Source organism: Pseudophryne corroboree, chromosome 1, assembly GCF_028390025.1.
Source record: "Pseudophryne corroboree isolate aPseCor3 chromosome 1, aPseCor3.hap2, whole genome shotgun sequence".
NCBI lineage: Eukaryota > Metazoa > Chordata > Amphibia > Anura > Myobatrachidae > Pseudophryne > Pseudophryne corroboree.
The window spans coordinates 471,114,166-471,126,779 of NC_086444.1; positions in this window are offsets into that span (position 1 = coordinate 471,114,166).

Genomic DNA, 12,614 nt, shown 5'->3' on the forward strand with positions numbered 1-12,614 from the left:
TGGATTGGGAGCCCTCCACCATGTGCAGATTACAATGCCTCATTTTACAGGGGGCTGGACTTGTCCGGTTCCCTACAATGTGTGTGCAGTTGGTCGAGGGACGGGGGGTCCTTACTTCGTTACACACATGCCAAGCAGTTCTTGGGATGAGCCATCAGACAGTGGCACTGCCCCCTTACGTGTTGGTGCAGACATGTGTACTCAGTTGGTGTCCCTTGTAGCTCATCTGAAGGATAATTCTGGGTTTGCACCTGCTGTTGCTTTTCCTGCCTGTCCTTTCAGCTCTGATACTGCAGATATTGTGCCTACTCCTCCTCTTCCTCCATCATCTCTGTGTCATGGTGCTGCTGTGTCTTCTCTGTCCTCTTCTTCTCTTTGAAATTTGGATGGTGGTTGTATTAGAGAGGTGGATTATGCTGTATGACTCTTATTGGTACCACTCCCTTATTCATCTGATGGGGAGTCTTCTGGTGAGGTTGATGAAGTCTGGGATATGGCTTTTCATCTAACTTCCTCAGCTACATCTAGTGCTAACTTGGGGTTTTTTCGAGGCAATGCAAGGTTAAAAAGTGAAGGCATTCTCCTTGCTTGTTGGGTCAGCGGTGACAAAGTCATTGGTCTCGTAATAGCAATGATTGTCTTAAGAGGGATCCTTTTGATGTTATTCACTGCATTAATACCGCAGTTTGCTGGGGTATTCGGCCATGCATGCGTGCCAGGATTGATAAGTGAAAAATAAGTTGATGTGACGGCATTGGTGAGGACAGTCCCCAATCTTATGTAAACTGGATGAAAGGATTTAATATTTTCACTATGTGTTGCTTGGAGATGCATCCTTTGGAGGCCATAAATTTGATCTGCTATTTGCATTTTCTTCATGGCCTGTTCCGTTCATCTTGGGGTATGGTGCGGAGGCGTTATGACAAGGAGATTTGCTGTAAGCAGTATGGCTTGTGGATTATGAACTTTGGCTGTAAAGGTGTTGGAATAAAAAGGGGGGTTGGGGTACTGCGCTCGGTGAGAAAAGTAAGGATTTTTAACCTAGGTTGCTGCTTGGAGTGGTGGAATCACTACCTATTCCAGGATACTTAAAAGGGGGATGTACACCTAGTGCTACCATGGGTAAACACACAATACTTGTTTTAAAAGAGGGTTTATTTATTGTACACAATCACAAAACAGATTAAAATGACATGGCATTGTGGAATTTCTAAGGTCTATTCTAAGGCAAGTAAATGATGTGAGCCTAGACCAGACTGTTGTTATTATTACTTGTCTTAAAATATGAATTTCTTGGGTATAATTGCTATTTGCGGGGAGTGTTCATAGTACCGGTAGACAGACTAATCCACAAACAAAAACAAATACATATATATAGAAAGGTAAAGTAAATTTCAGTAAAAAAGATACTTTGGAGGTCTGGATGGCTGTTATTGAAAGAACAAAGTTTTCCTTACTCCAGAGCTTGACCTCTAGTGCACAGAAATTAAAGTCAATTAAGGGGTAAATTTACTAACATTCGTATTTTCCCGTTTCAGGTCAAAGTTCAATCACGAATGACATCGAAAGTGCAAAACTGCAACTTTTTGAATTTGTTACGACGGATTTACTAAGCTGCCGTATTCGGGTTTTTCTTTTGTTCCGATGTCGATGTCATTCGTGTTTTATTTTTTATTTTTACGGCAGTGATTAGCAAAACACTGCCGACTTTTTTACAATGAATCTCGGCCGGATCTGTGTGATCCGTGCTGGGGTTCATTTTTTTTTTTTTTTTTTTTAATTAAACACTGTAAAATCCATAAAAAAAATTGCGTGGGGTCCCCCCTCCTAAGCATAACCAGCCTCGGGCTCTTTGAGCCGATCCTGGTTGCAGAAATATGGGGAAAAAAATGACAGGGGTTCCCCCATATTTAAGCAACCAGCATCGGGCTCTGCGCCTGGTCCTGGTTCCAAAAATACGGGGGACAAAAAGAGTAGGGGTCCCCCGTATTTTTAAAATCAGCACCGGGCTCCACTAGCTGGACAGATAATGCCACAGCCGGGGGTCACTTTGATATAGTGCCCTGCGGCCGTGGCATCAAAAATCCAACTAGTCACCCCTGGCCGGGGTACCCTGGGGGAGTGGGGACCCCTTCAATCAAGGGGTCCCCCCCCCCAGCCACCCAAGGGCCAGGGGTGAAGCCCGAGGCTGTCCCCCCCCATCCAATGGGCTGCGGATGGGGAGGCTGATAGCCTTTTGTGATAATGAAAAGATATTGTTTTTAGTAGCAGTACTACAAGGCCCAGCAAGCCTCCCCCGCATGCTGGTACTTGGAGAACCACAAGTACCAGCATGCGACGGAAAAACGGGCCCGCTGGTACCTGTAGTACTACTACTAAAAAAATACCCAAAAAAAGACAAGACACACACACCGTGAAAGTAAAGATTTATTACATACATGCACACAAACATACATACATACATACTTACCTTATGTTCACACGCAGGTCGGTCCTCTTCTCCAGTAGAATCCAAGGGGTACCTGTTGAATAAATTCTACTCACCAGATCGCGGGTCCCAGGGTCCTCGGGGCATCCATTTGTAATCCACGTACTTGCATAAAATAAGAAAACGGAAAGCCGAGCCACGAACTGAAAGGGGCCCCATGTTTTCACATGGGACTCCTTTCCCCGAATGCCAGAAACCCACTCTGACTGATGTCTAAGTGGGTTTCTTCAGCCAATCAGGGAGTGCCACGTTGTAGCACTCTCCAGATCGGCTGTGTGCTCCTGTACTGTATGACAGGCGGCACACGGCAGTGTTACAATGTAGCGCCTATGCGCTCCATTGTAACCAATGGTGGGAACTTTCTGCCCTGCGGTTGACCTAAAGTGACGTCACCGCTGAGCAGAAAGTTCCCACCATTGGTTACAATGGAGCGCATAGGCGCTACATTGTAACACTGCCGTGTGCCGCCTGTCATACAGTACAGGAGCACACAGACGATCAGGAGAGTGCTACAACGTGGCACTCCCTGATTGGCTGAAGAAACCCACTTAGACATCAGTCAGAGTGGGTTTCTGGCATTCGGGGAAAGGAGTCCCATGTGAAAACATGGGGCCCCTTTCAGTTCGTGGCTCGGCTTTCCGTTTTCTTATTTTATGCAAGTACGTGGATTACAAATGGATGCCCCGAGGACCCTGGGACCCGCGATCTGGTGAGTAGAATTTATTCAACAGGTACCCCTTGGATTCTACTGGAGAAGAGGACCGACCTGCGTGTGAACATAAGGTAAGTATGTATGTATGTTTGTGTGCATGTATGTAATAAATCTTTACTTTCACGGTGTGTGTGTCTTGTCTTTTTTTGGGTATTTTTTTAGTAGTAGTACTACAGGTACCAGCGGGCCCGTTTTTCCGTCGCATGCTGGTACTTGTGGTTCTCCAAGTACCAGCATGCGGGGGAGGCTTGCTGGGCCTTGTAGTACTGCTACTAAAAACAATATCTTTTCATTATCACAAAAGGCTATCAGCCTCCCCATCCGCAGCCCATTGGATGGGGGGGGACAGCCTCGGGCTTCACCCCTGGCCCTTGGGTGGCTGGAGGGGGGGACCCCTTGATTGAAGGGGTCCCCACTCCCCCAGGGTACCCCGGCCAGGGGTGACTAGTTGGATTTTTGATGCCACGGCCGCAGGGCACTATATCAAAGTGACCCCCGGCTGTGGCATTATCTGTCCAGCTAGTGGAGCCCGGTGCTGGTTTTAAAAATACGGGGGACCCCTACTCTTTTTGTCCCCCGTATTTTTGGAACCAGGACCAGGCGCAGAGCCCGATGCTGGTTGCTTAAATATGGGGGAACCCCTGTCAATTTTTTCCCCATATTTCTGCAACCAGGATCGGCTCAAAGAGCCCGAGGCTGGTTATGCTTAGGAGGGGGGACCCCACGCAATTTTTTTTAATAAAATAACAACTTTCCCACCCCTTCCCACTGATATACATGCACGGATCTCATGGATCCCTGCATGCCTATCCAATCACGGAAAAAAAAAGCAGGTCTGTTTTTTTTAAGCACTTTTTTACGAGTTGTAATTTTTCACGGCAGTGTTTGTTTTTTTTTTGCTTTGCACTTCTTAGTAAATTACCGAGATTCATACTTAAACAGCCGCGTTTTGACCGATGGTGTATTCATTCGTAATTTTTTTCTTGGACTTGCAAAAAATTACGAATGCCCTCATCACTGCCGTGATTATTGCTTAGTAAATTACCGAGATGACACTTTGATGAAAAAACGGCATCTCGGTCAAAATCGGGACCTTAGTAAATTTACCCCTAAGTGTGATCACTTGAGGTGGATCAGAACAAACATCAGTTCAAAGTCATTAAGGTACATATGTGAGGGTGATGCACTGTTTGTGTCTTACCCACTCTGTCACTTTGTGTAATAGTAACATTATTTGTAAGTTTCTTGGTTGTAGTTAGTTGCCCCAAAGCCTATTAAGTGGTTGGTGTGCGTTTCTCTGCAATGTCAGACCATTATTATTATTATTATTATTATTATTATTATTATCATTTATTTATATGGTGCCACAAGGATGATGCTGCAGAGCCCATTAACAGTATGGGTTAAGAGTTGACTGGTTTTGATAAAGAAGTGGGGGGCAGATGTATTAACCTAGAGAAGGCATAAAGAAGTGATAAACCAGTGATATGTGCAAGGTGATAAAGGCACCAGCCAATCATATCCTAACTGTTAATTTACATATTGGAGCTGATTGGCTGGTGCCTTTATCACCTTGCACATATCACTGGTTTATCACTTCCTTATGCCTTCTACAGGTTAATACATCTGCCCCTGGGTCTTGAGAGCCTGTTTAAAGTTTTGTAGAGAGGTGGAGAGTCTGATAGCGAGAGGTAGAGAATTTAGAGGTAGTGAGCACCACAGCCAAAATACGATGAATGGAGGAAGTAATCAGCTGGTAGTAGAGGCGGCATGAATTTGTGGCGTAAAGAGGGTGGGTGGGAGTACAGTGGTAAGTGTCCCCCAAGAAGCTTGCATGTAGCGTTAGCAGCTACAGTAACACAGAAACTCAAAAATGGTGCCTTGCTTACTGTACACATGGAACACAAGAGCTAGACTAAGGCAAACTGTAGCAAAACTAAAAGACACTGAATTGCACTTTGTATACAAGATTACTAACAAGACGCAATAGTAAAACTTTGGAAGTACTGTGGATACAGCACAATACTATTGATATTTTAGTGAAGAATTTCTTCTCTACAAGATTGTTTTCAGTCCTGAATTCTCATGCTACCAGCCTGCAGGGCTAGACCAACCCTATTGAAGGCAAGACAGCTTCCTCGTGAAGCCCTCTGATGGCTGGCACTTTATGTGACAGGGTAGTTAGAGTATAGGTTTGCCAGCAAAGGGTCTCTGTGAACTCCCCTCTATTGTATGTTAATGAGCATACAAGTTCCTAACACTCTTTTAACTGTTGAATTTTTGATTTCTTTCTTTTTTTTTGACTGGCTACAAGTTCTGACAATAGGGAACTGAGTTGTAATGATGAGTGTTTAACATTTTCAGTTTTCTGTTGGTTTGCAGCTTGATGGAAAGTCAATGTTTTTACAGTTTTACAGGCTATTAAATTCTGTCCTTCACCTGTGTCTGAGTGTTATTAAAAAAAAATCAGAGTTTCATTTAGAATATAAAATGTAATTTAAAACACAGATGCAAATACACGATACAAGAACTAAAGTTGAAAAAAATCCAAACATCTGTTGTCTTCACTCTAAAAAAATCAAACTGGAATCCTGTTTCCTGCCGCAGGCCTAATGCAATTATCAATTAAATAAAGATCACAAACTGCAGCAATCACAGTAATGATTTATTTAGTATGAGTGGGATCAAGACACACTCAGCCAATCAGGATTAGCTGCTGCTCATCATCAGAGCATATATTGCACAACAGGTCCAGTACCCACAACCCACAGGACATACGGTACATATTCTAACAGGCACATACAGAATGCAGTTGTGAAGTGGTCTGGCTGATTTGTATTTGCACAAACTATACTTAGCCTATGCTTGCACGGGTTCACTACGATCTGCCGGCGGTCGGGCTCCCGGCGACCAGCATACCGGCGCCGGGAGCCCGACCGCTGGCTTACCGACAGCGTGGCAAGTGCAAATGAGCCCCTTGCAGGCTCACTGTGCTCGCCGCGCTACGCGTGCCACGCTGTTTTATTCTTCCTCCAGGGGGGTCGTGGACCCCCACGAGGGAGAATAAGTGTCGGTATGCCGGCTGTCGGGATCCCGGCGCCGGTATACTGTGCGCCGGGATCCCGTCAGTCGGCATACTGAATACCACCCGCTTGCACACCCTCTCCCTTCCTCTAGCTGTCTCTCTAAGTATATGGAGAAGTAAGCGCAAGATGTGACCAAATCTACATATGAATCTACTTTTTTTTTTAATTTTTATTAACACATCCTTAGCATGCAAATGAATGTTTATAATAAATAAATAAAAAATGACACATACATCCCACCTGCTTTAGATGTTTGGCATACACATTTAAACACTCTCTTAAAATGTACCTATTTGCTAGAGACTTCCCTCATATACTACTCCCATTGGTACAAACTTGCTGCTGCCATATTTGCACTAAGAGCCCCATTTACTAATTATACGAGTTTTGACCCGATAATTATAATTTAGTGCCATCGCTATACATGGCAATAAGAAATTTTGGGGGTAATTCAGAGTTGATCGCAGCAGCAAATTTGTTAGCAGTTGGGCAAAACCATGGCCCTCATTCCGAGTTGTTCGCTCGGTATTTTTCATCGCATCGCAGTGAAAATCCGCTTAGTACGCATGCGCAATGTTCGCACTGCGACTGCGCCAAGTAACTTTACTATGAAGAAAGTATTTTTACTCACGGCTTTTTCTTCGCTCCGGCGATCGTAATGTGATTGACAGGAAATGGGTGTTACTGGGCGGATACACGGCGTTTCAGGGGCGTGTGGCTGAAAACGCTACCGTTTCCGGAAAAAACGCAGGAGTGGCCGGGGAAACGGTGGGAGTGCCTGGGCGAACGCTGGGTGTGTTTGTGACGTCAACCAGGAACGACAAGCACTGAAATGATCGCACAGGCAGAGTAAGTCTGGAGCTACTCTGAAACTGCTAACTCGTTTGTAATCGCAATATTGCGCGTACGTCGGTCGCAATTTTAAGAAGCTAAGATTCACTCCCAGTAGGCGGCGGCTTAGCGTGTGTAACTCTGCTACATTCGCCTTGCGAGCGAACAACTCGGAATGAGGGCCCATGTGCACTGCAGGGGGGGGCAGAAATAACATTTGCAGAGAGAGTTAGATTTGGGTGGGTTATTTTATTTCTGTGCAGGGTAAATACTGGCTGATTTATTTTTACACTGCAATTTAGATTTCAGTTTGAACACACCCCACCGAAATCTAACTCTCTCTGCACATGTTATATCTGCCTTCCCCGCAGTGCACATGGGGGGTCATTCCGAGTTGTTCGCTCGCAAGTGAATTTTAGCAGATTTGCTCATGCTAAGCCGCCGCCTACTGGGAGTGAATCTTAGCATCTTAAAATTGCGAACGATGTATTCGCAATATTGCGATTACACACCTCGTAGCAGTTTCTGAGTAGCTTCAGACTTACTCAGCATCTGCGATCATTTCACTGCTTGTCGTTCCTGGTTTGACGTCACAAACACACCCAGCGTTCGCCCAGACACTCCCACGTTTCTCCAGCCACTCCTGCGTTTTTTCCGGAAACGGTAGCGTTTTTCCCACACGCCCATAAAACGGCCTGTTTCCGCCCAGTAACACCCATTTCCTGTCAATCACATTACGATCGCCAGAACGATGAAAATGCCGTGAGTAAAATTCCTAAGTGCATAGCAAATTTACTTGGCGCAGTCGCAGTGCGGACATTGCGCATGCGCATTAAGCGGAAAATCGCTGCGATGCGAAGATTTTTACCGAGCGAACAACTCGGAATGACCCCCATGGTTTTGACCAACTGCTAACAAATTTGCTGCTGCAATCAACTCTGAATTAGGCCCCAAGTACAGCCAGCATGTATAATTTTCACATGCAGGGACAGGGGTTCTGATAGGAGCCCATCCAAGCGATAAGTAAAAGTAAAGTTATCACATTAGCAATCACTGTGCTTTTGTGGTAACAAATGGGGAACCAAATGTATCTACCCCATGGATACTTTTGGGGGAAACGTAATATTTGAGGTTACCCACCTGAAAATGAGTGTTTATGTGGGATACATATATATGACTCATATGTCACTTTCCACTTTCATTTTCCCCTCCCCCACAATTGATCATCAGTTTCCCTGCTGATCTTTGCACCTGGAGTACAGAGATTAGCAATAGTGTTCTGATGCGAACTTCAGTTACGTTATTTACAAAGGACTTTAAGTTTATTGTCTGCATGGACTCTACAAATTTGTCAATCACATCACTACCATAGATGCTGGAGAAAGAAGAGATCCCTTTTGCACATGCATATACAGTATTTCCTATGTAAACACCAGGGGATGGGTAGAAGATACATATGTACAGTATACTGTAGTGCTTGAATATATTATCAATGCTATCAGTCTGTGACTTTTATCCAGGCAATATAGTAATCTCCAGCTTGGTGCATTATAACTGTAAACACTTCTATAATATTGCAGGTAAATCAGATCATTAAAGTAACCACTGGTCTCTGTAATTGCATTTCTTTCAATTGCACTAATAACTTCCATGTCACCCTGTAGTGACCTGGCCACTCAAAATTGAGCCACTGACCTTGAACACATAGGGCTTTATGTACAGAGCAGGAAAAAAAGAAAAGAAAAGGCACAAAATGGGAGCTATCAGTTCCTGGAAATAACATGTAGCAATGCATGGGGTGGAAATGCATGTAGATTTGTAGTCACTCTGAAATGTACAATTAAGCTAGGGCAAAGGGGGTAATTCTGAGTTGATAGCAGGAATTTTGTTAGTAGTTGGGCAAAACCATGTGCACTGCAGGGGGGGCAGATATAACGTGCAGAGAGAGTTAGATTTGGGTGTGGTGTGTTCAATCTGCAATCTTAATTGCAGTGTAAAAATAAAGCAGACAGTATTTACCATGCACAGAAACAAAATAACCCACCCAAATCTAACTCTCTCTGCACATGTTACATCTGCCACACCTGCAGTGCACATGGTTTTGCCCAACTGCTAACAAAATTCCTGCTGCGATCAACTCAGAATTACCCCCAAAGTGCATTGAAGGCCAGTCTCTGCACCTGTGAGTTTTGTTTAGTATCGGCTGGCGCAGGGGCGCACTGTTGATGAGGACTACAGAGATCCAGCATACATGTATGAGGCAGGTGCACCTCAACATGCGTTCAACTCTGTATAGAAGAAAATATATGTGTTTATTTCCATACACACCATCATGGAACAAATACTGTACAGCCGATTTCTGCACAACTTTGCATCAGGTCCATATTTTAAGCTAGTGATCGATGTCATTTGGGTTGAGCTTTGGTATTGGGATACACCATCCTGGGTTTTCATTGCAATCAAAAACACTAAGGGCCTTAATCAGGTTGGATCGCGAATCGCGATCCAACCGCAGTTTCTCCGACGCCCCTCACTATGCACATGCAGGTCCCATCCTGCGCGTGCATGTGCAGTTAATGTTAATGGTTAGCATTAACTGCGAACGCCTCTGCCTGATTGACAGGCAGAGGCATTTGCAGGGCGGGCAGGTGTGGGCGGCTGGTCCTTTGCGAGGGTGGCGCAGGGTAAACGGGGGCGTGGTGGCATGAACAGGGGGCGTGTTATCTGCATTTTTCGGGGCGGCTACTTGTCGCCACATGCAGCCGCTCCAAACTAAAAAATGGTGGCAAGTCTCCTGCCATCGCAGCCAGGTTGCACCAGCAGGATGCATCCACAATTTCAGCAATCATTCTGAAATTGTGGCGCAATCACAATCTCAGCATAATCGCAGTGGTTGGGCGGTTGGCTGCAGGTTGGGCAGCCTTGCCCTGTGATGGGCGGCCCCCAGGATGCGATTCAAAAGATTGCAAATTCTGCAATCCTTACTGAATAAAGGGCCTAATTCAGACCTGATTGCAACAACAAACTTTTTCTCTAATGGGCAAAACCATGTGCAGTGCAGGTGGGACAGATATAACATGTGCAGAGAGAGTTAGATTTGGGTGGGGTGTGTTCAAACTGAAATCTAAATTGCAGTGTAAAAATAAAGCAGCCAGCATTAACTCTGCACAGAAACAATATAACCCACCCAAATCTAACTCTCTCTGCACGTTATATCTGCCCAGTGCTGAAAGTAGGGTGGTATGGAGTAACATTAAGAAATATGCGTACCACCAGCCCACCGCTGGAGCATAATTTATAAGGGGCATTTTTGTAAAATGGTATCAGCGGCATAACTGTGTGGCACAATATGTAATAGGCATTATGGTGTGTGGTATAATATGTAATAGGCATTACAGTGTGTGACATAATGTGTAATGGGCATTACAGTGTTTGGCATAATGTGTAAGAGGCATTACGGAGTGTAGCATAATGTGGCCATGCTTCTATTGTCATGTAGCAACTCCCCTAGTTTTGTGTGACCATGCCCCTTAATAACACGTGACCACACCCATTTTTACTATCAGTACCACTAAGAAAAAAATTCTACTTGCATCTGCAGTGCACATGGGCCCTCATTCCGAGTTGATCGCTCGCAAGGCGATTTTAGCAGAGTTACACACGCTAAGCCGCCGCCTACTGGGAGTGAATCTTAGCTTCTTAAAATTGCGAACGATGTAATCGCAATATTGCGATTACAAACTACTTAGCAGTTTCAGAGTAGCTTCAGACTTACTCGGCATCTGCGATCAGTTCAGTGCTTGTCGTTCCTGGTTTGACGTCACAAACACACCCAGCGTTCGCCCAGACACTCCCCCGTTTCTCCGGCCACTCCTGCGTTTTTTCCGGAAACGGTAGCGTTTTTATCCACACGCCCATAAAACGCCGTGTTTCCGCCCAGTAACACCCATTTCCTGTCAATCACACTACGATCGCCGGAGCGAAGAAAAAGCCGTGAGTAAAAATACTATCTTCATTGTTAAATTACTTGGCGCAGTCGCAGTGCGAATATTGCGCATGCGTACTAAGCGGAATTTCACTGCGATGCGATGAAAATTACCGAGCGAACGACTCGGAATGAGGGCCATGGTTTTGCCCATTAGAGAAAGATATTTCTTTTGCAATCAGGTCTGAATTAGGCCCAAGGTCCTAAATGCTACATGAATATGTGTAAGTTTGCACCAACATGTTACATACATTTTAAAACAACACTTGATGTTAATCACTGTTTCTGCAGCGGGGTACACTGGTATTCCGTGCACAGGAGCTCAGTTTGTAAGTTGGTGCCTGCAGTGCAGGCAGCTAACAGGCAGGCAAAAAGAGAAAGTTACCAGCGCTGGCTGATCATATATGAAATAAGAGAATGAGGTCTAAAAAATCCGAAGGGCTTGTAAAACTACCTCATATTTGCAATATATCGGTTTATGCCAAATAACTGATTAGTGATGGACATTTCCGGTGACTACAGTCAGCTCTGAGTGTCTTTCAGCCAATATTGTGGAAATCGCAATTATGATATCATATTCAGGCATATTGTGGCATATTTTAATCCCCTTATTCATTACATGTGTATATTTTAATATGTGTTAGTAATAAATGTGTTAATTTTTACAAGCCCTTCGGATTTTTTAGACCTCATTCTATTATTTCATATATGATTGGCCAGCGCTGGTAAATTTCTCTTTTTGCTATATACTATATATATATATTTAGGGAAATTTACCATTCCCTTACCAGCTGCTATTGATAGCGCATCCTCTTTTCTGTTTGAAGCTAACAGGCAGGGCTGCTCCAGCAGCCCTAAGAAGAGCTATTTTAAAGAAGATATAAGACTTCAAGGGCTGCCTCAGAGGCACTCTAGTGCTAGATATCATTCTGATATCTCCTGCTGCAGCTCCATCACTTTCCCCAGCGGCGCTGTATACTCCCGTTCCTGGTTGCCGGGTACTTACAGCAGTGTCTCCGGTTCTTCACCCAGGGCACACACACTAACCGAAGTTCTCCGGGATCGCGTGGCCGCACTCAGGGAGGAGGTAAGAGGGTCCCCCAGACGGGACCCACTGGAAATCGCGATCCGGCGCACCCATTAGCAGGCGGGCCGTGCGCGCTGGCGTGGACACTGTGGCAGTACAGGGACCCCACTGGACCACCAGGGCAAGGGCACAGGTCGAATTAGGCTATAATTCATTTTATTAAGGCTCGCAGCACCCAGTGGTGAAGTCCAGCAAGGGAATAAGGCTTTGGCTTGTAGCCCCTCCCCCAGCCCCTGGGCGCCATTTAGAGTAAATTTCCCCGCCCTGGAGCTGCATCTCTCTGTCTCCCTCACTCCCTGTCAGCATTTGGGCGCCATTACACACAGTTGCGCTGATTCTGGGACTGCTGGGTGATGACTCCTCTGTAAAGCCACCTGCATCATCAGTGCTGTGCATTTACAGGACACTTAAGTATTCTACATGTC